Source organism: Siphateles boraxobius, unplaced genomic scaffold, assembly GCF_051911475.1.
Source record: "Siphateles boraxobius isolate OS27281-9 unplaced genomic scaffold, OSU_SipBor_1 1, whole genome shotgun sequence".
Classification (NCBI taxonomy): domain Eukaryota; kingdom Metazoa; phylum Chordata; class Actinopteri; order Cypriniformes; family Leuciscidae; genus Siphateles; species Siphateles boraxobius.
The window spans coordinates 2,707,636-2,733,302 of NW_027508699.1; the positions used below are offsets into that span (position 1 = coordinate 2,707,636).

The window sequence follows — 25,667 nt, forward strand, 5'->3', positions numbered from 1 at the left end:
GTGTAAACGGCAATTATGAAAAGCTGTTTGGCAGGAAAGTGGTCCCCACGTTTTGTCCCCCTGCATGTTACACCGGTGAGAATTATTTTATATATTTTTTATTTTATCAACTTGCAATTTCTATGTAACCTCCGTCTATATGTCAGATTTAACCCTATAGAGTCGATTGTATCATAATTGATATGCAAGTTTCTAAAGGACTCTAAATGATCAACATGATCAAAACTTTTTTAGGAAACATGCCCTCTGCCGTCTGATTGATTATAGTCTTTTAGTATAATTGTAAAAGTGTCCACCTTCAGCTCGTTCTTCACGTTTCTTTTCATTGTGAAACCTTTACTGATTTTATAAAGTAATTGTAAGAATAACTTTTATATTGTTACTAATATTTAATGACTAGTTACTAGACTGAAGCAGCTTGGGTTCACTTGATTAGAAAATCATGTTACATGTAAATATCAAAATGATCATCAGACTTTTCTCTCAATCATCATTGTATTGCATTTCATTTCATGTTTTGCCCACATAATTAAACGTGTTGGGCCTCTAAATAAAACTGTTTTGTTTTTTTTCTCCTTGACGATGAGCTCTATATTCTCACACTATATGAGCTACTACAAAAGCCTAATGTATCAAATATGATACACAACATTCTATTTAATTTCCGTTTGTTTATTGTTTTTATTATTTTATTCTCATTGGAGTGCAGTATCTGTTCCAGCAGACTGGTCAGGCACTGCAGGACATGAATCCTGACTCTGAGCAGACAGCAGAGCTCATTGAGGACCTCAGTGTGGAGGAGCAAGATGAATATGAGGGCTTCTGTGACATCAGCGAGGATCACACAATAGCAGATCCGGAGGCTGTTCTGTCACCACCCTCTTCCACACTGACACTGGGTTCTTCTACCCTGGTCACCAGCAGTGCCACACCTGTACTGGGCTCCACATCCCCTTCACTGATCCCTGACCCCAAACTTGTCCTCACACAGTCTCTTTCATCAACTGGAACCTCAGGGACTGCTGTCACACCTGTTCCCTCTGAAACATCTGTTTCAACTCTCCCCTCAGAGCCAGAGGATGCTGGTCAGGATGTTGATGAAGAAGAGACGGTAAATACTACTCCTTTGTATGTCTTTCAAATTAACTAGAATCAATCATTATGATGAATTAACATCCAGTGCTTTAAATCCAGACTTTCCATATATTTTACATTTAAAAGTACAGCCTAAATTCATTTGTAAGCTGCAAATACACATCAAGTCAAGTCATCTTTATTTATTTGGTGCTTTGTAAAATGTCAAGAATGGCGCTCTCTGCTTTGTACTATACAGTGCTTTACGGTGATAAACAGGAAAATAACACAATCAGTTATGGAATTATGCATTAGACAGATGTGATGTAATAATTGTATTGCATGTTTGTGTTTTTTAATAGGCTGTTGACTACCAAAATATCCCGGGTTATCAACATGTGGACCAGCTGGCAGAATATCTGGTGGATCTCCGGGACCACACAGCCCTCAGCCTGACCAACCAGGAAGCCAACACCATAATTGCTCTTTGGCAGAACCTGGATGACCGGGACAAGGAACGGGTGGTGTATGACAGTCGATGCCGAAAGAGACTGCTGAGTGGACGCTTCAAGGTCCCGAAGAAGCCCACTCACCCTGGTGTAGAGAGCACCACCAGATGTGTGCTGGGTGCAAGCAGCGCACCTGCTCAGTGGCCTGACTGTTGCCGTCTGGTGGAGACCATCTTCATCAGACTTTGCACTGTCCACCCAAGCCCCAAAAGAAAAGGCAAGGGAGCCCTGTCAAGATGGTCTCTGATCCTGCAAGACTATCGCAGGATAAGGCAGCTTGTACTGGGCAACAGCTTGGTGATGGGAGGAACATCCATGCAGCTGGTGGAGGTTAACCAGAACACCCTGATTCAGTGGTATAACAAAAGACAGAAAAAGCAGGAGCTGTCTGTGCTGCTTCAGGGCATTCAGTTGCCTCAGCCCCTCCCTGAAGCTCATGAGCCTCTCCAGGTAAGGCAAGGCAAGGCAAGTTTATTTATATAGCACATTTCATACACAATGGTAATTCAAAGTGCTTTACATAGAAGAAATTAAAATAATCAAAAGAAATCAGAATAATTAAAACAGTTTAGAATAAAAGATAAAATACAGAAATCAGAATAATTAAAACATAAAATAAAATACAGTGCAAACAGTCGGACGAACAGTGGCACAGTGCTCATTCAGTAAATGCACAGCTAAACAGATGTGTTTTGAGTCTGGATTTGAATGTGACTACTGTAGGAGCACATCTGATCTCTTCTGGAAGCTGGTTCCAGCTGCGGCTGGCATAGTAGCTAAAAGCAGACTCGCCATGCTTAGAGTGAACCCTTGGTATTTCTAGCCGATGTGATCCTAATGATCTGAGTGATCTGTTGGGTTTATATTCAGTGAGCATATCTGCAATGTATTGAGGTCCTAGGCCATTGAATGATTTATATACCAGTAATAATACTTTAAAATCAATCCTAAATGTAACTGGCAGCCAGTGTAAAGACCTGAGGACTGGTGTGATGTGTTCATATTTTCTGGTTCTGCTCAGAATCCTAGCAGCAGCGTTCTGTATGAGCTGCAACCGTCTTATGGTCTTTTTGGGAAGGCCAGTGAGAAGTCCATTACAATAATCCACCCTGCTGGTGATGAAAGCATGCACAAGTTTTTCTAAGTCTTGACTGGAAACAAAGCATCTAATTCTTGCAATATTTTTCAGGTGATAATATGCTGATTTAGTTATTGCTTTGACATGACTACTGAAACTAAGGTCTGACTCTAGAGACACACCCAGATTCCTGACTTGATTTTTAGTTGTTTGACCCCTAGACTGAAGGTATGCGTTCACCTTGAGAACTTCATCTTTGTTTCCAAACGCAATGACTTCAGTTTTGTCTTTGTTTAACTGAAGAAAGTTTTGGCACATCCAATTGTTTACTTCATCAATGCATTGGCAAAGGGAGTCAATGGGGCTGTAATCGTTAGGCGATAGGGCTAAGTAGAGCTGTGTGTCGTCTGCATAGCTATGGTAAGCGATTTGGTTCTTTCTCATTATTTGGCTCATTGGGAGCATGTACAGGTTGAATAGGAGTGGCGCAAGAATTGAGCCTTGAGGGACTCCGCATGTCATGGATGTCCACTCAGACTTATGGTCTCCTATACTCACATAATAACCTCTGCCTCCTAAGTATGACCTGAACCATTTTAGGACTATCCCAGAAAGCCCGACCCAGTTTTCCAGCCTGTCAAGAAGTATTTTGTGATCGACAGTGTCAAATGCAGCACTGAGGTCGAGTAGTACCAGCACTGATAATTTGCCTGTATCAGTATTTAAGCGAATATCATTTATTATCTTTATGAGCGCGGTCTCTGTACTGTGGTGCGGTCGGAAACCAGATTGAAAATGGTCAAAGTATCCATTCGAGCTTAAGAATTTGTTCAGCTGATTGAAGACAACTTTTTCAATGATCTTGCCTATGAAAGGAAGATTTGAGATCGGTCTATAGTTGTTTAATATGGTCTTATCCAGATTGCTCTTTTTCAGGAGGGGCTTGACAACAGCAGTTTTCAGGGAGGTCGGAAAACTCCCAGAGAGAAGTGAGGCATTTACCACTTCTAGGAGATCTGCTTCTAAGCTGTGTAACACATTTTTGAAAAAAGATGTGGGATGTGCATCAAGGGCGCAGGTTGATGTTTTTAGTTGCTGTACGGTTTCTTCCAAAATTTTGCCATCAATTTCTTCGAAATCAGACATAGTTGCTACTTTCTCGTGCTGTTGTTTGATCTGCCTGACCCCAGCGCAACTCAAGGATGAGCTGATCACCTTTCTGATATTATTGATTTTCTCAGAGAAGAAAGAAGCAAACTCACTGCACTTTCTCACTGAGAGCATTTCACTGGGAATCTGGCTTGGGGGGTTTGTCAGTCTCTCTACAGTAGCAAAAAGAGTGCGCGTGTTGTTTATATTGCTGTTTATAATATTCGAGAAAAAAGTCTGTCTAGCTTTGCTTAGTTCCTTATTGAAAGCATGGATGCTGTCTTTGTAGATGTTATAATGGACTACAAGTTTTGTCTTCCGCCACATGCGCTCTGCTTTTCTGCATTGTCTTTTCATATTTTGCACTGCTGTTGAGTTTCTCCAAGGTGCTTTTTGTCTGCCACTGTTCTTCCTGACTTTCACAGGAGCAATATCATCAATTACACTCTTAACTTTTGAGTTAAAAGAATCAAGGAGAAAATCAACAGAGTCAGCAGATATGCTTGGTGTTAAAGATATAGCCTTCATAAATAGTACACTAGTATTCTCATTTAAGCATCTCTTCTTGACAGACACAGATCTAGCTTCAATGGCAGGAGAGATCAATATATCAAAGAAAATACAAAAATGATCAGACAGTGCTACATCCTTAATAACAATTGATGAAATGTTTAGACCCTTACTGATAAGTAAATCTAGAGTGTGTCCACGATTATGTGTGGCTCCATGTACATGCTGAGTCAGATCAAAAGTTTTTAAAACAGTTTTGATTTCTTTTGCCATATTGTTTTCTGCATTATCTATGTGAATGTTAAAATCTCCAGCAATGGCAAAGCAGTCAAACTCTGAGGAAATAGAACTTAACAGTTCTGTTAAGTTCTCAGCAAAAGCTGGAGAGTATTTTGGAGGCCTGTAAACAATGATAAGTAAAATGCGTGGAGCACCTTTTAACACAATACCCATATATTCGAAAGACGGGTAATTCCCAAATGATATTTGCTTACATTGATAGACATCTTTATAAAGAGCAGCTAAACCTCCGCCTCTTCTGACAGCTCTGCAGACACTCATAAAAGTAAAGTTAGGAGGGGCTGTTTAGCCAAACGTCTACGGACTGAGCCAGAACAACCAGGGGAGCAGCACCAGTACAAGCTACCAGAGAGCACAGCTGGTCAGGCAAACCAGAGGCAGACTTCTGTTGGGCGACCCCCTCTCAGACCCAAGGCACCAGCGCAGAGTCAGACGTTGCTGACACCATCTGCATCTGGAGCATCACTGCAGATGGTACCAAATATACTTATACCATCAGCACCAGGTTTCCAGGGTGTGCCCATCTTCCAGGCTGTGCCAATGTTCCAGGGTGTGCCAATGTTCCAGGGAGTGCAAATGATCCAGGGCATCCCAATGGCCCAGGGGATGCAAATGGTACAGCCACTGTTACAGCCAACAGCTGTACAGGGCACCCGCTTACCCGCTTCACCAGCTGCCAATCCAGACGCCATGCCCAAGAGACCCTACAGGAGAACCGTAGAGGCCAACACTTGCAAAAAATGTGGGCAATTTAAAACAAGTGCTACAGGACATAGCCAGTACAGGGGCAGGGTGTACTGCCCACAGACTGAGACTGTTCAAAAGAGGTGTGGTTAGAGGAAATGCGGAGAACCATTTCCAAATAATGTATATATTTTCATGTATATAGCATCATGTATATAGTGTGAACAGTTGTTTAAATAGTTAATACTTGTGTTGAATATTATTTAATTGTTTTTTTTACGTTATTTAACATTTTAACTTTTTATTTCTTGTTTTTGAAAACCTATTTAACTCTTCATTTTATTTATTTATTTTTAAAACATTTTTATGTATTTAACAAACCAGTATTTAACATTTTAATATTCATTACTGTTCTGTTGGCATGATTGGAAAATAAAAACAAATTGGCAAGTGATTTATTTTTGACTTTGACTTTCATATAACACTAGTTCATCAGAACACTGCAACAATATAACATTTGTATATAAAAAATATAATTTATACATTTTGTTATTCTTGTGATTGACATTTTCAGCATATTAGTTTCTATTTAATGGGTTGCATCTTTGTTCATTACAAATAACAGATTTGCAAGTGTCTTGTTTGAATGTAACCTAAAAAAAATACTTAATCAGATCAATAATAATACAACAACTACTAAATAATAACACTGTTCCATTGGCAATTATATATTTTTATGAAAGAATATCAAAGAAACACAACAAACAAATTACATATGTATATTTTATTAACACTGGAACAGTATGTATTCAAAAAGAATTTGCTTATTTACTTTTACTTTCATATAACACAATATTTCATCAGTACACTGCACCAATATAACATTTGTATTTAAAAAGATAATTTGTCAATTTTGTTATTCTTGTGACAGACATTCTTCATATTAGTTACTATTTAATGGGTTGCATCATTGTTCGTTGCATAATAATGCAAATATCAATTTTTTTTTAATGAAAGAATATCAAAAAACAACAAACAAATTACATATGTATATTTTATAAACACTGGAACAGTATGCATTAAAAAATTTAGCTTATTTACTTTTACTTTATTATAACAATAGTTTATCATTACACTGCAACAATATAACATTTGTATATAAAAATATAATTTGTACATTTTGTTATTCTGGTGAAACATTTTACAGCATATAAGTTACTAATTAATGATTTGCATCTTTGTTCATTGCATAATAATGCAAATAACATTATTTTTTATGATAGAATATCAAAAAACACAACAAACAAATTAAATATGTATATTTTATTAAAACGGGAACAGTATGCATTCAAAAATAATGATTATTTATTCAAATAATAAATATTACAAAAAGTTGTCTTTAGCTGGATTCGAACCCCGGTCTTGGTGCACACCTGCAATAGAAAACAGTGTGATATAAATGCGTGATTTTCACACACGAAGAAACCGGAAAATGTATCATAAGATCTATACTAATGAAGGCATATCTTTGAACATCAAATTTCAGCCTTTCTTTTCGTTTTTTCTTTCTCTTCTTCCCCCTCTCTTCTTCTTCCTTCCCCCTTTTCTTCCCTTCTTCCCCACCTTTGTTGGACTATTGTTCCCCAGCTTGTCCGCATCGCCTTAACCACTCGGCCACCTCGTCACTACGCCTGCACATCTGCCCGAAGCTGGGGTGTGGTGTGTTTCTGCAGCTATTTTAAGGATGATGTCGTTAAAGTCGGCAGCAATGTCATTTGAACGGCTTTTCCATGCGCACTTGGCTCTCTCGAAACACTAGAGACATCAAACGACGAGGATGGGATTCGAACCCACACATAAAGAGCACAATGGATTAGCAGTCCATCGCTTTAACCAGTCGGCCACCTCGTCACTCGCCAGCACGACTGCCCGAAGCTGGGCTGTGGTGTGTTTCTGCAGCTATTTTAATGGTGATGTCGTTAAAGTCGGCAGCAATGTACTTTGAACGGCTTTTCCATGCGATATGGCTCTCTCGAAACACTAAAGACAACAAACGAAGACGATGGGATTCGAACACACGCATAAAGAGTGGATTAGCAGTCCATCGCCTTAACCATTCGGCCACCTTGTCACTCACCTGCACGTCTTTAGGAGGAAGGTTGGGAAACTCACAACTGTGTTGATAGAGGGAGATGTGCTTATGTTTCTTTTGTGTGCTGCTTCTGCTTTGTTGGTAAGAACCTAGAGAGAACGCCTGGGTCAAGAAAATGGCAGCATAGCTTACATTGGACCTCTCTCAGAATATGTTTGCAGTGTCCTTGCAATCTTCATTATCCTACCCAAACTGGTAGGGGGCTCATCGAATCGATCCAAAACTCAAACATGTTCTTGGAGATTGAGGCTTATAACTCTGCCCCTTTGTTACCAGGATACTCATAAGTATATCCCATAAAAAATACCGCACATTTTGTTCTTTGAGCTAAGAGAGAACAATTAATAAACCTCTATGTGCATTTCACTCACCTGTTTCATAGACACACCATGCAGCCAGCCGTTCCAAAAGGCTGATTACATGGCAGTTTAAAACGTGATACCACCCTGTCGTTCCATGTCCAGATAAAAGCACAGGAGACGTCGCTACCTTGTCTGGCATTCTTTCGCAGAGGCAATATCATAGTCTATGAGGCTCATCCGAGACGTGATCTTTGCTGGTTGAAAACTTTACCCAATACCCCGCTGGGATGACTTGAAATACAGTCAGCCTTGGCAATTTTTGACAGTCTCTTGAGAGGCTTCATGACTTGTTGTAAAAGGGAATTTTACTTTTGCTTTTTTTACATTCTGTCTTCGCTGTGGTGTTAAAGCATAAGCTTGAAGGTGGCTGGTTTAGCCAGGATTTGGACCTCCCTTGAACGTGTGTTTGTATTTTAAATGATTATATCCATTAACCAGGGGGCTATTATAACTGAAATACAGCTATAATTAAAAGATTACCATGAGCTGCACCCCTGAAGTTGACCTGTCCTCTAGGCTCCCTGTGAAACTAAACACCAAAGATGGGACTCAAACCCATGCGCACAGAGCACAAAGGATTAGCAGTCCATTGCCTTAACCACGCAGCAACTCGCCTGCACGTAGAGTTTTTCTGCATCTATCTTTAGTATGATGACGTTGTAGTTGGAAGCAAAAAGCTTTGCCAGGCACACTTGGCTTTCTTGAACACTAAAGACATCAAACGACGAGGATGGGATTCGAACCCACACGTGCAGAGCACAATGGATTAGCAGTCCATCGCCTTAACCACTCGGCCACCTCGTCACTCGCCTGCACAACTTCCCGAAGCTGGTGTGTTTCTGCAGCTATTTTAATGATGATGTCGTTAAAGTCGGCAGCAATGTCCTTTGAACGGCTTTTCCATGCGCACTTGGCTCTCTCGAAACACTAAAGACAACAAACGACGAGGATGGGATTCGAACCCACGCGTGCAGAGCACAATGGATTAGCAGTCCATCGCCTTAACCACTCGGCCACCTCGTCACTCACCTGCTCATCTGCCCGAAGCTGGATTGTGGTGTGTTTCTGCAGCTATTTTAAGGATGATGTCGTTAAAGTCGGCAGCAATGTCATTTGAACGGCTTTTCCATGCGCACTTGGCTCTCTCGAAACACTAGAGACATCAAACGACATGGATGGGATTCGAACAAACGCGTGCAGAGCAGAATGGATTAGCAGTCCATCGCGTTAACCACTCGGCCACCTCGTCACTCACCTGCTCATCTGGCCGAAGCTGGGCTGTGGTGTGTTTCTGCAGCTATTTTAAGGATGAAGTCGTTAAAGTCGGCAGCAATGTCATTTGAACGGCTTTTCCATGCCCACTTGGCTCTCTCGAAACACTAAAGACATCAAACGACGAGGATGGGATTCGAACCCACGCGTGCAGAGCACAATGGATTAGCAGCCCATCGCCTTAACCACTCGGCCACCTCGTCACTACGCCTGCACATCTGCCCGAAGCTGGGGTGTGGTGTGTTTCTGCAGCTATTTTAAGGATGATGTCGTTAAAGTCGGCAGCAATGTCATTTGAACGGCTTTTCCATGCGCACTTGGCTCTCTCGAAACACTAGAGACATCAAACAACGAGGATGGGATTCGAACCCACACATAAAGAGAACAATGGATTAGCAGTCCATCGCTTTAACCAGTCGGCCACCTCGTCACTCGCCAGCACGACTGCCCGAAGCTGGGCTGTGGTGTGTTTCTGCAGCTATTTTAATGGTGATGTCGTTAAAGTCGGCAGCAATGTACTTTGAACGGCTTTTCCATGCGACATGGCTCTCTCGAAACACTAAAGACAACAAACGAAGACGATGGGATTCGAACACACGCATAAAGAGTGGATTAGCAGTCCATCGCCTTAACCATTCGGCCACCTTGTCACTCACCTGCACGTCTTTAGGAGGAAGGTTGGGAAACTCACAACTGTGTTGATAGAGGGAGATGAGCTTATGTTTCTTTTGTGTGCTGCTTCTGCTTTGTTGGTAAGAACCTAGAGAGAACGCCTGGGTCAAGAAAATGGCAGCATAGCTTACATTGGACCTCTCTCAGAATATGTTTGCAGTGTCCTTGCAATCTTCATTATCCTACCCAAACTGGTAGGGGGCTCATCGAATCGATCCAAAACTCAAACATGTTCTTGGAGATTGAGGCTTATAACTCTGCCCCTTTGTTACCAGGATACTCATAAGTATATCCCATAAAAAATACCGCACATTTTGTTCTTTGAGCTAAGAGAGAACAATTAATAAACCTCTATGTGCATTTCACTCACCTGTTTCATAGACACACCATGCAGCCGGCCGTTCCAAAAGGCTGATTACATGGCAGTTTAAAACGTGATACCACCCTGTCGTTCCATGTCCAGATAAAAGCACAGGAGACGTCGCTACCTTGTCTGGCATTCTTTCGCAGAGGCAATATCATAGTCTATGAGGCTCATCCGAGACGTGATCTTTGCTGGTTGAAAACTTTACCCAATACCCCGCTGGGATGACTTGAAATACAGTCAGCCTTGGCAATTTTTGACAGTCTCTTGAGAGGTTTCATGACTGGTTGTAAAAGGGAATTTTACTTTTGCTTTTTTTACATTCTGTTTTCGCTGTGGTGTTGAAAGCTTAAGTTTGAAGGTGGCAGGTTTAGCCAGGATTTGGACCTCCCTTGAACGTGTTTTTGTATTTAAAATGATTATATCCATTAACCAGGGGGCTATCATAACTGAAATACAGCTATAATTAAAAGATTGCCATTAGCTGCACCCCTGCGGTTGACCTGTCCTCTAGGCTCCATGTGAAACTAAACACCAAAGATGGGACTCAAACCCATGCGCACAGAGCACAAAGGATTAGCAGTCCATCGCCTTAACCACGCAGCAACTCGCCTGCACGTAGAGTTTTTCTGCATCTATCTTTAGTATGATGACGTTATAGTTGGAAGCAAAAAGCTTTGCCAGGCACACTTGGCTTTCTTGAAAACTAAAGACAACAAACGACGAGGATGGGATTCGAACCCACAAGTCCAGAACACAATGGATTAGCAGTGCATCGCCTTAACGACTCGGCCACCTCGTCACTCACCTGCTCATCTGGCCGAAGCTGGGCTGTGGTGTGTTTCTGCAGCTATTTTAAGGATGAAGTCGTTAAAGTCGGCAGCAATGTCATTTGAACGGCTTTTCCATGCGCACTTGGCTCTCTCGAAACACTAAAGACATCAAACGACGAGGATGGGATTCGAACCCACGCGTGCAGAGCACAATGGATTAGCAGTCCATCGCCTTAACCACTCGGCCACCTCGTCACTACGCCTGCACATCTGCCCGAAGCTGGGGTGTGGTGTGTTTCTGCAGCTATTTTAAGGATGATGTCGTTAAAGTCGGCAGCAATGTCATTTGAACGGCTTTTCCATGCGCACTTGGCTCTCTCGAAACACTAGAGACATCAAACGATGAGGATGGGATTCGAACCCACACATAAAGAGCACAATGGATTAGCAGTCCATCGCTTTAACCAGTCGGCCACCTCGTCACTCGCCAGCACGACTGCCCGAAGCTGGGCTGTGCTGTGTTTCTGCAGCTATTTTAATGGTGATGTCGTTAAAGTCGGCAGCAATGTACTTTGAACGGCTTTTCCATGCGACATGGCTCTCTCGAAACACTAAAGACAACAAACGAAGACGATGGGATTCGAACACACGCATAAAGAGTGGATTAGCAGTCCATCGCCTTAACCACTCGGCCACCTCGTCACTCGCCTGCACAACTGCCCGAAGCTGGTTTGTTTCTGCAGCTATTTTAATGATGATGTCGTTAAAGTCGGCAGCAACGTACTTTGAACGGCTTTTCCATGCGCACTTGGCTCTCTCGAAACACTAAAGACAACAAACGCCTATGATGGGATTCGAACAAACGCATGAAGAGCACAATGAATCAGCAGTCCATCACCTTAACCATTCGGCCACCTCGTCACTCACCTACACGTCTTTAGGAGGAAGGTTGGGAAACTCACAACTGTGTTGATAGAGGGAGATGTGCATATGTTTCTTTTGTGTGCTGCTTCTGCTTTGTTGGTAAGAACCTAGAGAGAACGCCTGGGTCAAGAAAATGGCAGCATAGCTTACATTGGACCTCTCTCAGAATATGTTTGCAGTGTCCTTGCACTCTTCATTATCCTACCCAAACTGGTAGGGGGCTCATCGAATCGATCCCAAACTCAAACATGTTCTTGGAGATTGAGGGTTATAACTCTGGCCCTTTGTAACCAGGATAGCCATAAGTATCTCCCATCAAAAGTACCGCACATTTTGTTCTTTGAGCTAAGAGAGAACAATTAATAAACCTCTATGTGCATTTCACTCACCTGTTTCATAGACACACCATGCAGCCGGCCGTTCCAAAAGGCTGATTACATGGCAGTTTAAAACGTGATACCACCCTGTCGTTCCATGTCCAGATAAAAGCACAGGAAACGTCGCTACCTTGTCTGGCATTCTTTCGCAGAGGCAATATCATAGTCTATGAGGCTCATCCGAGACGTGATCTTTGCTGGTTGAAAACTTTACCCAATACCCCGCTGGGATGACTTGAAATACAGTCAGCCTTGGCAATTTTTGACAGTCTCTTGAGAGGCTTCATGACTTGTTGTAAAAGGGAATTTTACTTTTGCTTTTTTTACATTCTGTCTTTGCTGTGGTGTCAAAGCATAAGCTTGAAGGTGGCTGGTTTAGCCAGGATTTGGACCTCCCTTGAACGTGTGTTTGTATTTAAAATGATTATATCCATTAACCAGGGGGCTATTATAACTGAAATACAACTATAATTAAAAGCTTGCCATGAGCTGCACCCCTGCGGTTGACCTGTCCTCTAGGCTCCCTGTGAAACTAAACACCAAAGATGGGACTCAAACCCATGCGCACAGAGCACAAAGGATTAGCAGTCCATCGCCTTAACCACGCAGCAACTCGCCTGCACGTAGAGTTTTTCTGCATCTATCTTTAGTATGATGACGTTGTAGTTGGAAGCAAAAAGCTTTGCCAGGCACACTTGGCTTTCTTGAACACTAAAGACATCAAACGACGAGGATGGGATTCGAACCCACGCGTGCAGAGCACAATGGATTAGCAGCCCATCGCCTTAACCACTCTGCCACCTCGTCACTCGCCTGCACAACTGCCCGAAGCTGGTGTGTTTCTGCAGCTATTTTAATGATGATGTCGTTAAAGTCGGCAGCAATGTCCTTTGAACGGCTTTTCCATGCGCACTTGGCTCTCTCGAAACACTAAAGACAACAAGCGACGAGGATGGGATTCGAACCCACGCGTGCAGAGCACAATGGATTAGCAGTCCATCGCCTTTACCACTCGGCCACCTCGTCACTACCCCTGCGCATCTGCCCGAAGCTGGGGTGTGGTGTGTTTCTGTAGCTATTTTAAGGATGATGTCGTTAAAGTCGGCAGCAATGTCATTTGAACGGCTTTTCCATGCGCACTTGGCTCTCTCGAAACACTAGAGACATCAAACGACGAGGATGGGATTCGAACCCACACATAAAGAGTGGATTAGCAGTCCATCGCCTTAACCATTCGGCCACCTTGTCACTCACCTGCACGTCTTTTGGAGGAATGTTGGGAAACTCACAACTGTGTTGATAGAGGGAGATGTGCTTATGTTTCTTTTGTGTGCTGCTTCTGCTTTGTTGGTAAGAACCTAGAGAGAACGCCTGGGTCAAGAAAATGGCAGCATAGCTTACATTGGACCTCTCTCAGAATATGTTTGCAGTGTCCTTGCAATCTTCATTATCCTACCCAAACTGGTAGGGGGCTCATCGAATCGATCCAAAACTCAAACATGTTCTTGGAGATTGAGGCTTATAACTCTGCCCCTTTGTTACCAGGATACTCATAAGTATATCCCATAAAAAATACCGCACATTTTGTTCTTTGAGCTAAGAGAGAACAATTAATAAACCTCTATGTGCATTTCACTCACCTGTTTCATAGACACACCATGCAGCCGGCCGTTCCAAAAGGCTGATTACATGGCAGTTTAAAACGTGATACCACCCTGTCGTTCCATGTCCAGATAAAAGCACAGGAGACGTCGCTACCTTGTCTGGCATTCTTTCGCAGAGGCAATATCATAGTCTATGAGGCTCATCCGAGACGTGATCTTTGCTGGTTGAAAACTTTACCCAATACCCCGCTGGGATGGCCGAGTGGTAAAGGCGATGGACTGCTAATCCATTGTGCTCTGCACGCGTGGGTTCGAATCCCATCCTCGTCGCTTGTTGTCTTTAGTGTTTCGAGAGAGCCAAGTGCGCATGGAAAAGCCGTTCAAAGCAGCAATGTCATTTGAACGGCTTTTCCATGCGCACTTGGCTCTCTCGAAACACTAGAGACATCAAACGACGAGGATGGGATTCGAACCCACACATAAAGAGCACAATGGATTAGCAGTCCATCGCTTTAACCAGTCGGCCACCTCGTCACTCGCCAGCACGACTGCCCGAAGCTGGGCTGTGTTGTGTTTCTGCAGCTATTTTAATGGTGATGTCGTTAAAGTCGGCAGCAATGTACTTTGAACGGCTTTTCCATGCGACATGGCTCTCTCGAAACACTAAAGACAACAAACGAAGACGATGGGATTCGAACACACGCATAAAGAGTGGATTAGCAGTCCATCGCCTTAACCATTCGGCCACCTTGTCACTCACCTGCACGTCTTTTGGAGGAATGTTGGGAAACTCACAACTGTGTTGATAGAGGGAGATGTGCTTATGTTTCTTTTGTGTGCTGCTTCTGCTTTGTTGGTAAGAACCTAGAGAGAACGCCTGGGTCAAGAAAATGGCAGCATAGCTTACATTGGACCTCTCTCAGAATATGTTTGCAGTGTCCTTGCAATCTTCATTATCCTACCCAAACTGGTAGGGGGCTCATCGAATCGATCCAAAACTCAAACATGTTCTTGGAGATTGAGGCTTATAACTCTGCCCCTTTGTTACCAGGATACTCATAAGTATATCCCATAAAAAATACCGCACATTTTGTTATTTGAGCTAAGAGAGAACAATTAATAAACCTCTATGTGCATTTCACTCACCTGTTTCATAGACACACCATGCAGCCGGCCGTTCCAAAAGGCTGATTACATGGCAGTTTAAAACGTGATACCACCCTGTCGTTCCATGTCCAGATAAAAGCACAGGAGACGTCGCTACCTTGTCTGGCATTCTTTCGCAGAGGCAATATCATAGTCTATGAGGCTCATTCGAGACGTGATCTTTGCTGGTTGAAAACTTTACCCAATACCCCGCTGGGATGACTTGAAATACAGTCAGCCTTGGCAATTTTTGACAGTCTCTTGAGAGGCTTCATGACTTGTTGTAAAAGGGAATTTTAGGCTCCATGTGAAACTAAACACCAAAGATGGGACTCAAACCCATGCGCACAGAGCACAAAGGATTAGCAGTCCATCGCCTTAACCACGCAGCAACTCGCCTGCACGTAGAGTTTTTCTGCATCTATCTTTAGTATGATGACGTTATAGTTGGAAGCAAAAAGCTTTGCCAGGCACACTTGGCTTTCTTGAAAACTAAAGACAACAAACGACGAGGATGGGATTCGAACCCACAAGTCCAGAACACAATGGATTAGCAGTGCATCGCCTTAACGACTCGGCCACCTCGTCACTCACCTGCTCATCTGGCCGAAGCTGGGCTGTGGTGTGTTTCTGCAGCTATTTTAAGGATGAAGTCGTTAAAGTCGGCAGCAATGTCATTTGAACGGCTTTTCCATGCGCACTTGGCTCTCTCGAAACACTAAAGACATCAAACGACGAGGATGGGATTCGAACCCACGCGTGCAGAGCACAATGGATTAGCAGTCCATCGCCTTAACCACTCGGCCACCTCGTCACTACGCCTGCACATCTGCCCGAAGCTGGGCTGTGGTGTGTTTCTGCAGCTATTTTAAGGATGATGTCGTTAAAGTCGGCAGCAATGTCATTTGAACGGCTTTTCCATGCGCACTTGGCTCTCTCGAAACACTAGAGACATCAAACGATGAGGATGGGATTCGAACCCACACATAAAGAGCACAATGGATTAGCAGTCCATCGCTTTAACCAGTCGGCCACCTCGTCACTCGCCAGCACGACTGCCCGAAGCTGGGCTGTGCTGTGTTTCTGCAGCTATTTTAATGGTGATGTCGTTAAAGTCGGCAGCAATGTACTTTGAACGGCTTTTCCATGCGACATGGCTCTCTCGAAACACTAAAGACAACAAACGAAGACGATGGGATTCGAACACACGCATAAAGAGTGGATTAGCAGTCCATCGCCTTAACCACTCGGCCACCTCGTCACTCGCCTGCACAACTGCCCGAAGCTGGTTTGTTTCTGCAGCTATTTTAATGATGATGTCGTTAAAGTCGGCAGCAACGTACTTTGAACGGCTTTTCCATGCGCACTTGGCTCTCTCGAAACACTAAAGACAACAAACGCCTATGATGGGATTCGAACAAACGCATGAAGAGCACAATGAATCAGCAGTCCATCACCTTAACCATTCGGCCACCTCGTCACTCACCTACACGTCTTTAGGAGGAAGGTTGGGAAACTCACAACTGTGTTGATAGAGGGAGATGTGCATATGTTTCTTTTGTGTGCTGCTTCTGCTTTGTTGGTAAGAACCTAGAGAGAACGCCTGGGTCAAGAAAATGGCAGCATAGCTTACATTGGACCTCTCTCAGAATATGTTTGCAGTGTCCTTGCACTCTTCATTATCCTACCCAAACTGGTAGGGGGCTCATCGAATCGATCCCAAACTCAAACATGTTCTTGGAGATTGAGGGTTATAACTCTGGCCCTTTGTAACCAGGATAGCCATAAGTATCTCCCATCAAAAGTACCGCACATTTTGTTCTTTGAGCTAAGAGAGAACAATTAATAAACCTCTATGTGCATTTCACTCACCTGTTTCATAGACACACCATGCAGCCGGCCGTTCCAAAAGTCTGATTACATGGCAGTTTAAAACGTGATACCACCCTGTCGTTCCATGTCCAGATAAAAGCACAGGAAACGTCGCTACCTTGTCTGGCATTCTTTCGCAGAGGCAATATCATAGTCTATGAGGCTCATCCGAGACGTGATCTTTGCTGGTTGAAAACTTTACCCAATACCCCGCTGGGATGACTTGAAATACAGTCAGCCTTGGCAATTTTTGACAGTCTCTTGAGAGGCTTCATGACTTGTTGTAAAAGGGAATTTTACTTTTGCTTTTTTTACATTCTGTCTTTGCTGTGGTGTCAAAGAATAAGCTTGAAGGTGGCTGGTTTAGCCAGGATTTGGACCTCCCTTGAACGTGTGTTTGTATTTAAAATGATTATATCCATTAACCAGGGGGCTATTATAACTGAAATACAACTATAATTAAAAGCTTGCCATGAGCTGCACCCCTGCGGTTGACCTGTCCTCTAGGCTCCCTGTGAAACTAAACACCAAAGATGGGACTCAAACCCATGCGCACAGAGCACAAAGGATTAGCAGTCCATCGCCTTAACCACGCAGCAACTCGCCTGCACGTAGAGTTTTTCTGCATCTATCTTTAGTATGATGACGTTGTAGTTGGAAGCAAAAAGCTTTGCCAGGCACACTTGGCTTTCTTGAACACTAAAGACATCAAACAACGAGGATGGGATTCGAACCCACGCGTGCAGAGCACAATGGAGTAGCAGCCCATCGCCTTAACCACTCTGCCACCTCGTCACTCGCCTGCACAACTGCCCGAAGCTGGTGTGTTTCTGCAGCTATTTTAATGATGATGTCGTTAAAGTCGGCAGCAATGTCCTTTGAACGGCTTTTCCATGCGCACTTGGCTCTCTCGAAACACTAAAGACAACAAGCGACGAGGATGGGATTCGAACCCACGCGTGCAGAGCACAATGGATTAGCAGTCCATCGCCTTTACCACTCGGCCACCTCGTCACTACCCCTGCGCATCTGCCCGAAGCTGGGGTGTGGTGTGTTTCTGTAGCTATTTTAAGGATGATGTCGTTAAAGTCGGCAGCAATGTCATTTGAACGGCTTTTCCATGCGCACTTGGCTCTCTCGAAACACTAGAGACATCAAACGACGAGGATGGGATTCGAACCCACACATAAAGAGCACAATGGATTAGCAGTCCATCGCTTTAACCAGTCGGCCACCTCGTCACTCGCCAGCACGACTGCCCGAAGCTGGGCTGTGTTGTGTTTCTGCAGCTATTTTAATGGTGATGTCGTTAAAGTCGGCAGCAATGTACTTTGAACGGCTTTTCCATGCGACATGGCTCTCTCGAAACACTAAAGACAACAAACGAAGACGATGGGATTCGAACACACGCATAAAGAGTGGATTAGCAGTCCATCGCCTTAACCATTCGGCCACCTTGTCACTCACCTGCACGTCTTTTGGAGGAATGTTGGGAAACTCACAACTGTGTTGATAGAGGGAGATGTGCTTATGTTTCTTTTGTGTGCTGCTTCTGCTTTGTTGGTAAGAACCTAGAGAGAACGCCTGGGTCAAGAAAATGGCAGCATAGCTTACATTGGACCTCTCTCAGAATATGTTTGCAGTGTCCTTGCAATCTTCATTATCCTACCCAAACTGGTAGGGGGCTCATCGAATCGATCCAAAACTCAAACATGTTCTTGGAGATTGAGGCTTATAACTCTGCCCCTTTGTTACCAGGATACTCATAAGTATATCCCATAAAAAATACCGCACATTTTGTTCTTTGAGCTAAGAGAGAACAATTAATAAACCTCTATGTGCATTTCACTCACCTGTTTCATAGACACACCATGCAGCCGGCCGTTCCAAAAGGCTGATTACATGGCAGTTTAAAACGTGATACCACCCTGTCGTTCCATGTCCAGATAAAAGCACAGGAGACGTCGCTACCTTGTCTGGCATTCTTTCGCAGAGGCAATATCGTAGTCTATGAGGCTCATCCGAGACGTGATCTTTGCTGGTTGAAAACTTTACCCAATACCCCGCTGGGATGACTTGAAATACAGTCAGCCTTGGCAATTTTTGACAGTCTCTTGAGAGGTTTCATGACTGGTTGTAAAAGGGAATTTTACTTTTGCTTTTTTTACATTCTGTTTTCGCTGTGGTGTTGAAAGCTTAAGTTTGAAGGTGGCTGGTTTAGCCAGGATTTGGACCTCCCTTGAACGTGTTTTTGTATTTAAAATGATTATATCCATTAACCAGGGGGCTATCATAACTGAAATACAGCTATAATTAAAAGATTGCCATGAGCTGCACCCCTGCGGTTGACCTGTCCTCTAGGCTCCCTGTGAAACTAAACACCAAAGATGGGACTCAAACCCATGCGCACAGAGCACAAAGGATTAGCAGTCCATCGCCTTAACCACGCAGCAACTCACCTGCACGTAGAGTTTTTCTGCATCTATCTTTAGTATGATGACGTTATAGTTGGAAGCAAAAAGCTTTGCCAGGCACACTTGGCTTTCTTGAACACTAAAGACAACAAACGACGAGGATGGGATTCGAACCCACGAGTGCAGAACACAATGGATTAGCAGTGCATCGCCTTAACGACTCGGCCACCTCGTCACTCACCTGCTCATCTGCCCGAAGCTGGGCTGTGGTGTGTTTCTGCAGCTATTTTAAGGATGATGTCGTTAAAGTCGGCAGCAATGTCATTTGAACAGCTTATCCATGAGAACTTGGCTCTCTCGAAACACTAAAGACATCAAACGTCGTGGATGGGATTCGAACCCACACGTGCAGAGCACAATGGATTAGCAGTCCATCGCCTTAACCACTCGGCCACCTCGTCACTCGCCTGCACAACTGCCCGAAGCTGGTGTGTTTCTGCAGCTATTTTAATGATGATGTCGTTAAAGTCGGCAGCAACGTACTTTGAACGGCTTTTCCATGCGCACTTGGCTCTCTCGAAACACTAAAGACAACAAACGCCTATGATGGGATTCGAACAAACGCATGAAGAGCACAATGAATCAGCAGTCCATCACCTTAACCATTCGGCCACCTCGTCACTCACCTACACGTCTTTAGGAGGAAGGTTGGGAAACTCACAACTGTGTTGATAGAGGGAGATGTGCATATGTTTCTTTTGTGTGCTGCTTCTGCTTTGTTGGTAAGAACCTAGAGAGAACGCCTGGGTCAAGAAAATGGCAGCATAGCTTACATTGGACCTCTCTCAGAATATGTTTGCAGTGTCCTTGCACTCTTCATTATCCTACCCAAACTGGTAGGGGGCTCATCGAATCGATCCCAAACTCAAACATGTTCTTGGAGATTGAGGGTTATAACTCTGGCCCTTTGTAACCAGGATAGCCATAAGTATCTCCCATCAAACGTACCGCACATTTTGTTCTTTGAGCTAAGAGAGAACAATTAATAAACCTCTATGTGCATTTCACTCACCTGTTTCATAGACACACCATGCAGCCAGCCGTTCCAAAAGGCTGATTACATGGCAGTTTAAAACGTGATACCACCCTGTCGTTCCATGTCCAGATAAAAGCACAGGAAACGTCGCTACCTTGTCTGGCATTCTTTCGCAGAGGCAATATCATAGTCTATGAGGCTCATCCGAGACGTGATCTTTGCTGGTTGAAAACTTTACCCAATACCCCGCTGGGATGACTTGAAATACAGTCAGCCTTGGCAATTTTTGACAGTCTCTTGAGAGGCTTCATGACTTGTTGTAAAAGGGAATTTTACTTTTGCTTTTTTTACATTCTTTCTTCGCTGTGGTGTCAAAGCATAAGCTTGAAGGTGGCCGGTTTAGCCAGGATTTGGTCCTCCCTTGAACGTGTGTTTGTATTTAAAATGATTATATCCATTAACCAGGGGGCTATTATAACTGAAATACAGCTATAATTAAAAGCTTGCCATGAGCTGCACCCCTGCGGTTGACCTGTCCTCTAGGCTCCCTGTGAAACTAAACACCAAAGATGGGACTCAAACCCATGCGCACAGAGCACAAAGGATTAGCAGTCCATCGCCTTAACCACGCAGCAACTCGCCTGCACGTAGAGTTTTTCTGCATCTATCTTTAGTATGATGACGTTGTAGTTGGAAGCAAAAAGCTTTGCCAGGCACACTTGGCTTTCTTGAACACTAAAGACATCAAACGACGAGGATGGGATTCGAACCCACGCGTGCAGAGCACAATGGATTAGCAGTCCATCGCCTTAACCACTCTGCCACCTCGTCACTCGCCTGCACAACTGCCCGAAGCTGGTGTGTTTCTGCAGCTATTTTAATGATGATGTCGTTAAAGTCGGCAGCAATGTCCTTTGAACGGCTTTTCCATGCGCACTTGGCTCTCTCGAAACACTAAAGACAACAAGCGACGAGGATGGGATTCGAACCCACGCGTGCAGAGCACAATGGATTAGCAGTCCATCGCCTTAACCATTCGGCCACCTCGTCACTACCCCTGCACATCTGCCCGAAGCTGGTGTGTGGTGTGTTTCTGCAGCTATTTTAATGGTGATGTCGTTAAAGTCGGCAGCAATGTACTTTGAACGGCTTTTCCATGCGACATGGCTCTCTCGAAACACTAAAGACAACAAACGAAGACGATGGGATTCGAACACACGCATAAAGAGTGGATTAGCAGTCCATCGCCTTAACCATTCGGCCACCTTGTCACTCACCTGCACGTCTTTAGGAGGAAGGTTGGGAAACTCACAACTGTGTTGATAGAGGGAGATGTGCTTATGTTTCTTTTGTGTGCTGCTTCTGCTTTGTTGGTAAGAACCTAGAGAGAACGCCTGGGTCAAGAAAATGGCAGCATAGCTTACATTGGACCTCTCTCAGAATATGTTTGCAGTGTCCTTGCAATCTTCATTATCCTACCCAAACTGGTAGGGGGCTCATCGAATCGATCCAAAACTCAAACATGTTCTTGGAGATTGAGGCTTATAACTCTGCCCCTTTGTTAACAGGATACTCATAAGTATATCCCATAAAAATACCGCACATTTTGTTCTTTGAGCTAAGAGAGAACAATTAATAAACCTCTATGTGCATTTCACTCACCTGTTTCATAGACACACCATGTAGCCGGCCGTTCGAAAAGGCTGATTACATGGCAGTTTAAAACGTGATACCACCCTGTCGTTCCATGTCCAGATAAAAGCACAGGAGACGTCGCTACCTTCTCTGGATTTCTTTCGTCTGGCGAACGACGAGGATGGGATTCGAACCTACGCGTGCAGAGCACAATGGATTAGCAGTCCATCGCCTTAACCACTCGGCCACCTCGTCATTCACCTGCTCATCTGCCCGAAGCTGCACTGTGGTGTGTTTCTGCAGCTATTTTAAGGATGATGTCGTTAAAGTCGGCAGCAATGTCAGTTGAACAGCTTTTCCATGCGAACTTGGCTCTCTCGAAACACTAAAGACATCAAACGTCGTGGATGGGATTCGAACCCAAGCGTGCAGAGCACAATGGATTAGCAGTCCATCGCCTTAACCACTCGGCCACCTCGTCACTACGCCTGCACATCTGCCCGAAGCTGTGGTGTGGTGTGTTTCTGCAGCTATTTTAAGGATGATGTCGTTAAAGTCGGCAGCAATGTCATTTGAACGGCTTTTCCATGCGCACTTGGCTCTCTCGAAACATCAAACAACGAGGATGGGATTCGAACCCACGCGTGCAGAGCACAATGGATTAGCAGTCCATCGCCTTAACCACTCGGCCACCTCGTCACTCGCCTGCACAACTTCCCGAAGCTGGTGTGTTTCTGCAGCTATTTTAATGATGATGTCGTTAAAGTCGGCAGCAATGTCCTTTGAACGGCTTTTCCATGCGCACTTGGCTCTCTCGAAACACTAAAGACAACAAACGACGAGGATGGGATTCGAACCCACGCGTGCAGAGCACAATGGATTAGCAGTCCATCGCCTTAACCACTCGGCCAAAGATGGGGCAAAACGGACTGCTAAGGGGGGGGGGGGGAAAGAAGGAAAAAAAACGCCAAAGAGGGGGGGAAAGAAGGGGGAAAAGGCGCCAAAGTCATGGGTTCGAGTCCCAGGGAAAGCAAGAACTGATAATGTAAAATGTGTTCCTTGAAATGCTATTTAAGTTGCTTTGGATAAAAGTGTCTGTCAAATGTGTGAATGTAAGTGTAAAAAATGTAAAAAATTTAAAATAAATGATAGAAAAGTCAATATTTAGACCTATTTTACACATTTAGACGCATTTTAGACCTATTTTACCCAATTAAAAAACAATTTGCAAGAATAAAATGTACAACATACTTTGCACAAACATAGTTTATTCCAAAAGCTCGAATGTAACGCACGTTATATGTAATAAAAAAATAAAAAAATATATACAAGTACAAATATATGTAAATACAATTATTTATTATACAATCACTACCACAAAATCTCAAATCCAACATTTACAATAGAAGGAATATATATATATATATATATATATATATATATATATATATATATATATAATTAAAATGGTTTCATATATAATAAACACTACCACAAATTTGGTTTCATAATAATAATATATACATTACATATAATAATAATAATATAGACACATTCACAAATAAAAGCTCAAATCTATATAACTTTATAATAAATACAAATTTAAATAGCTACATGTAATGATAATAAAAACGTAGTACAATTACAAATAGTTTGATAAATGAATAATAATATATATATAATTAGTATTTTGGTAGTTTTATAATAATAATAATATTAATAATAATTAGCCATTTAGATACACATACACACTCACACAATTGCAATGGCTAGATATAATAATAGTAATAATATAACTTCCACAAATAGTTTAATAAAAATGTAGAAAAAATTGTTATATATAAAATATATATACATAAACATATTTTTAAGAGCTTTCCTTCAAATGTACTTAATGCACTAACGTAAAATTTAAAGTTTTATAAAATTATATAAAATTTTCTAAAATTAAAATTATCACAATTATAAAAAATAAAAAATTAAATATAATTGTGAATGAAAGACAAAATAAATCCTAAAGAGACTCTTTCCACTCTGCAATGGTCTGGCCAGCTGCTGGACAGTACCACTTTCCTCTAACCTGGGAATGGCCAGTGAGTTTACTTTTTGATTGGCCACATATTTTACACTCATAATGGTAATGTTCCTTTGTGTGACGCTTCTTTGGGGGCTCCCCTCTTGCCACACGCTCTTGATCCTCAAGTGCTGCCTTGTGCTGTCTCCATGCACGCTGTCGGTTCTGAGGAGGTGGTGGAACTGATGGCTGTTGGCCTGGTGGAAAAGACGACCAACCCTGAGAGTGCGATGGTGGAACCGATGGCTGTTGGCACGGCTGAAGAGAAGACCAACCCTGAGAGTGCGATGGTGGAACCGATGGCTGTTGGCACGGCTGAAGAGAAGACCAACCCTGAGAGTGCGATGGTGGAACCGATGGCTGTTGGCACGGCTGAAGAGAAGACCAACCCTGAGAGTGCGATGGTGGAACCGATGGCTGTTGGCCTGGTGGAAAAGACGACCAACCCTGAGAGTGCGATGGTGGAACTGATGGCGGTTGGCCTGGTGGAAAAGACGACCAACCCTGAGAGTGCGATGGTGGAACCGATGGCTGTTGGCACGGCTGAAGAGAAGACCAACCCTGAGAGTGCGATGGTGGAACCGATGGCTGTTGGCCTGGTGGAAAAGACGACCAACCCTGAGAGTGCGATGGTGGAACTGATGGCGGTTGGCCTGGTGGAAAAGACGACCAACCCTGAGAGTGCGATGGTGGAACTGATGGCGGTTGGCCTGGTGGAAAAGACGACCAACCCTGAGAGTGCGATGGTGGAACTGATGGCGGTTGGCCTGGTGGAAAAGACGACCAACCCTGAGAGTGCGATGGTGGAAAAGACAAATCAGAATTCCCAGGCCAGACATGCCACCCAGGAAAGTGCTGGGCCCCAGGCCAGTCTGTGCCAGATGGAGATGTGTCTACAAGCCCAGTGTCTGTGTGCGTAATAGAAGACACTGCAGTTCCAGTTCGTGCACATTTACGTTGGCGTATAACTGCCTCACCCTCCCGATTTTCAGGCTCCTGGAACTCAATGGCAACATGTCCATGTTCAACAGGTGCAGATGGGAGTTCTCTAGGCTTTGGCAGTGGCTCCTTTGCCAAACCAACAGGCTGGGGAAGCTCCACTCCTTGTAGCAAGGTGTCCCGGTCAGTTCTTTTCTGTCTGTCGAGAAGCCTGGGAAAGAATAACAGACATTTTTAGCTTTACCCACAGTACATTTACAAAACATCTCTACTGATTTGTTTTTATAAACTATGTACACTAAACTATTCAAAAACTATCCATCACTTGGATACTTCAGCATTAAAGGAACACGCCGACTTTTTGGGACTTTAGCTTATTCACCGTATCTCCGAAGCACTGCTACTTCTGTGGAGTGATTTACTCCAACTCTGAGCAAACTCTCTGCTCCTCACCAGTTCTCAGGTGCTGCGAGTAAATCACTCCGTCCAAGTAGCAGTGCTTCACCTTTTTTTTTTTTTTCTCCTTTATTTATTTTTAAACAGGGACAATGCAAAATATACATTAACCTTAAGAGGAGAGATGCATTTTACCAGGTTATAGCACTTGTGCTAATTTTCACCTGTAGTCCCTGGGCAGGCTGATGTCAACAGATACACATATTAATAAAATCATTCCTCTCAAAAACAGCACAAAAAAACACAATAAAAGAAGAAGAAAAAGAGTCACACCCTTCATTCATTCTTCAA

At 43.5% G+C, this 25,667-nt stretch overlaps 19 non-coding genes and 1 pseudogene across 19 annotated transcripts; 8 read left to right on the forward strand and 12 right to left on the reverse strand.

Moving 5' to 3' along the window:
* Positions 1 to 7,955: 7,955 nt before the first annotated feature.
* LOC143741671 (U4 spliceosomal RNA) lies at positions 7,956 to 8,096 on the forward strand. The gene has a single exon (XR_013205189.1). It is a non-coding gene; the product is annotated as a U4 spliceosomal RNA (small nuclear RNA).
* A 444-nt stretch (positions 8,097 to 8,540) lies between these two features.
* Positions 8,541 to 8,622, reverse strand: trnas-gcu (transfer RNA serine (anticodon GCU)). The gene has a single exon. It is a non-coding gene; the product is annotated as a tRNA-Ser (tRNA).
* Positions 8,623 to 8,759: 137 nt separating this feature from the next.
* Positions 8,760 to 8,841, reverse strand: trnas-gcu (transfer RNA serine (anticodon GCU)). Its single transcript has one exon. It is a non-coding gene; the product is annotated as a tRNA-Ser (tRNA).
* A 370-nt stretch (positions 8,842 to 9,211) lies between these two features.
* On the reverse strand, positions 9,212 to 9,293 carry trnas-gcu (transfer RNA serine (anticodon GCU)). The gene has a single exon. It is a non-coding gene; the product is annotated as a tRNA-Ser (tRNA).
* Positions 9,294 to 10,260: 967 nt separating this feature from the next.
* LOC143741675 (U4 spliceosomal RNA) lies at positions 10,261 to 10,401 on the forward strand. Its single transcript, XR_013205190.1, has one exon. It is a non-coding gene; the product is annotated as a U4 spliceosomal RNA (small nuclear RNA).
* Positions 10,402 to 11,072: 671 nt separating this feature from the next.
* Positions 11,073 to 11,154, reverse strand: trnas-gcu (transfer RNA serine (anticodon GCU)). Its single transcript has one exon. It is a non-coding gene; the product is annotated as a tRNA-Ser (tRNA).
* Positions 11,155 to 12,340: 1,186 nt separating this feature from the next.
* On the forward strand, positions 12,341 to 12,481 carry LOC143741679 (U4 spliceosomal RNA). Its single transcript, XR_013205191.1, has one exon. It is a non-coding gene; the product is annotated as a U4 spliceosomal RNA (small nuclear RNA).
* Positions 12,482 to 12,925: 444 nt separating this feature from the next.
* On the reverse strand, positions 12,926 to 13,007 carry trnas-gcu (transfer RNA serine (anticodon GCU)). The gene has a single exon. It is a non-coding gene; the product is annotated as a tRNA-Ser (tRNA).
* A 137-nt stretch (positions 13,008 to 13,144) lies between these two features.
* Positions 13,145 to 13,226, reverse strand: trnas-gcu (transfer RNA serine (anticodon GCU)). Its single transcript has one exon. It is a non-coding gene; the product is annotated as a tRNA-Ser (tRNA).
* Positions 13,227 to 13,968: 742 nt separating this feature from the next.
* Positions 13,969 to 14,085, forward strand: LOC143742187 (U4 spliceosomal RNA; annotated as a pseudogene).
* A 993-nt stretch (positions 14,086 to 15,078) lies between these two features.
* On the forward strand, positions 15,079 to 15,219 carry LOC143741924 (U4 spliceosomal RNA). The gene has a single exon (XR_013205279.1). It is a non-coding gene; the product is annotated as a U4 spliceosomal RNA (small nuclear RNA).
* Positions 15,220 to 15,682: 463 nt separating this feature from the next.
* trnas-gcu (transfer RNA serine (anticodon GCU)) lies at positions 15,683 to 15,764 on the reverse strand. Its single transcript has one exon. It is a non-coding gene; the product is annotated as a tRNA-Ser (tRNA).
* A 1,186-nt stretch (positions 15,765 to 16,950) lies between these two features.
* On the forward strand, positions 16,951 to 17,091 carry LOC143741689 (U4 spliceosomal RNA). The gene has a single exon (XR_013205195.1). It is a non-coding gene; the product is annotated as a U4 spliceosomal RNA (small nuclear RNA).
* Positions 17,092 to 17,754: 663 nt separating this feature from the next.
* Positions 17,755 to 17,836, reverse strand: trnas-gcu (transfer RNA serine (anticodon GCU)). The gene has a single exon. It is a non-coding gene; the product is annotated as a tRNA-Ser (tRNA).
* Positions 17,837 to 18,803: 967 nt separating this feature from the next.
* LOC143741739 (U4 spliceosomal RNA) lies at positions 18,804 to 18,944 on the forward strand. Its single transcript, XR_013205216.1, has one exon. It is a non-coding gene; the product is annotated as a U4 spliceosomal RNA (small nuclear RNA).
* A 1,492-nt stretch (positions 18,945 to 20,436) lies between these two features.
* On the forward strand, positions 20,437 to 20,577 carry LOC143741695 (U4 spliceosomal RNA). Its single transcript, XR_013205197.1, has one exon. It is a non-coding gene; the product is annotated as a U4 spliceosomal RNA (small nuclear RNA).
* A 444-nt stretch (positions 20,578 to 21,021) lies between these two features.
* trnas-gcu (transfer RNA serine (anticodon GCU)) lies at positions 21,022 to 21,103 on the reverse strand. The gene has a single exon. It is a non-coding gene; the product is annotated as a tRNA-Ser (tRNA).
* Positions 21,104 to 21,240: 137 nt separating this feature from the next.
* On the reverse strand, positions 21,241 to 21,322 carry trnas-gcu (transfer RNA serine (anticodon GCU)). The gene has a single exon. It is a non-coding gene; the product is annotated as a tRNA-Ser (tRNA).
* Positions 21,323 to 22,080: 758 nt separating this feature from the next.
* trnas-gcu (transfer RNA serine (anticodon GCU)) lies at positions 22,081 to 22,162 on the reverse strand. Its single transcript has one exon. It is a non-coding gene; the product is annotated as a tRNA-Ser (tRNA).
* Positions 22,163 to 22,524: 362 nt separating this feature from the next.
* On the reverse strand, positions 22,525 to 22,606 carry trnas-gcu (transfer RNA serine (anticodon GCU)). The gene has a single exon. It is a non-coding gene; the product is annotated as a tRNA-Ser (tRNA).
* Between the last annotated feature and the right edge of the window lie 3,061 nt (positions 22,607 to 25,667).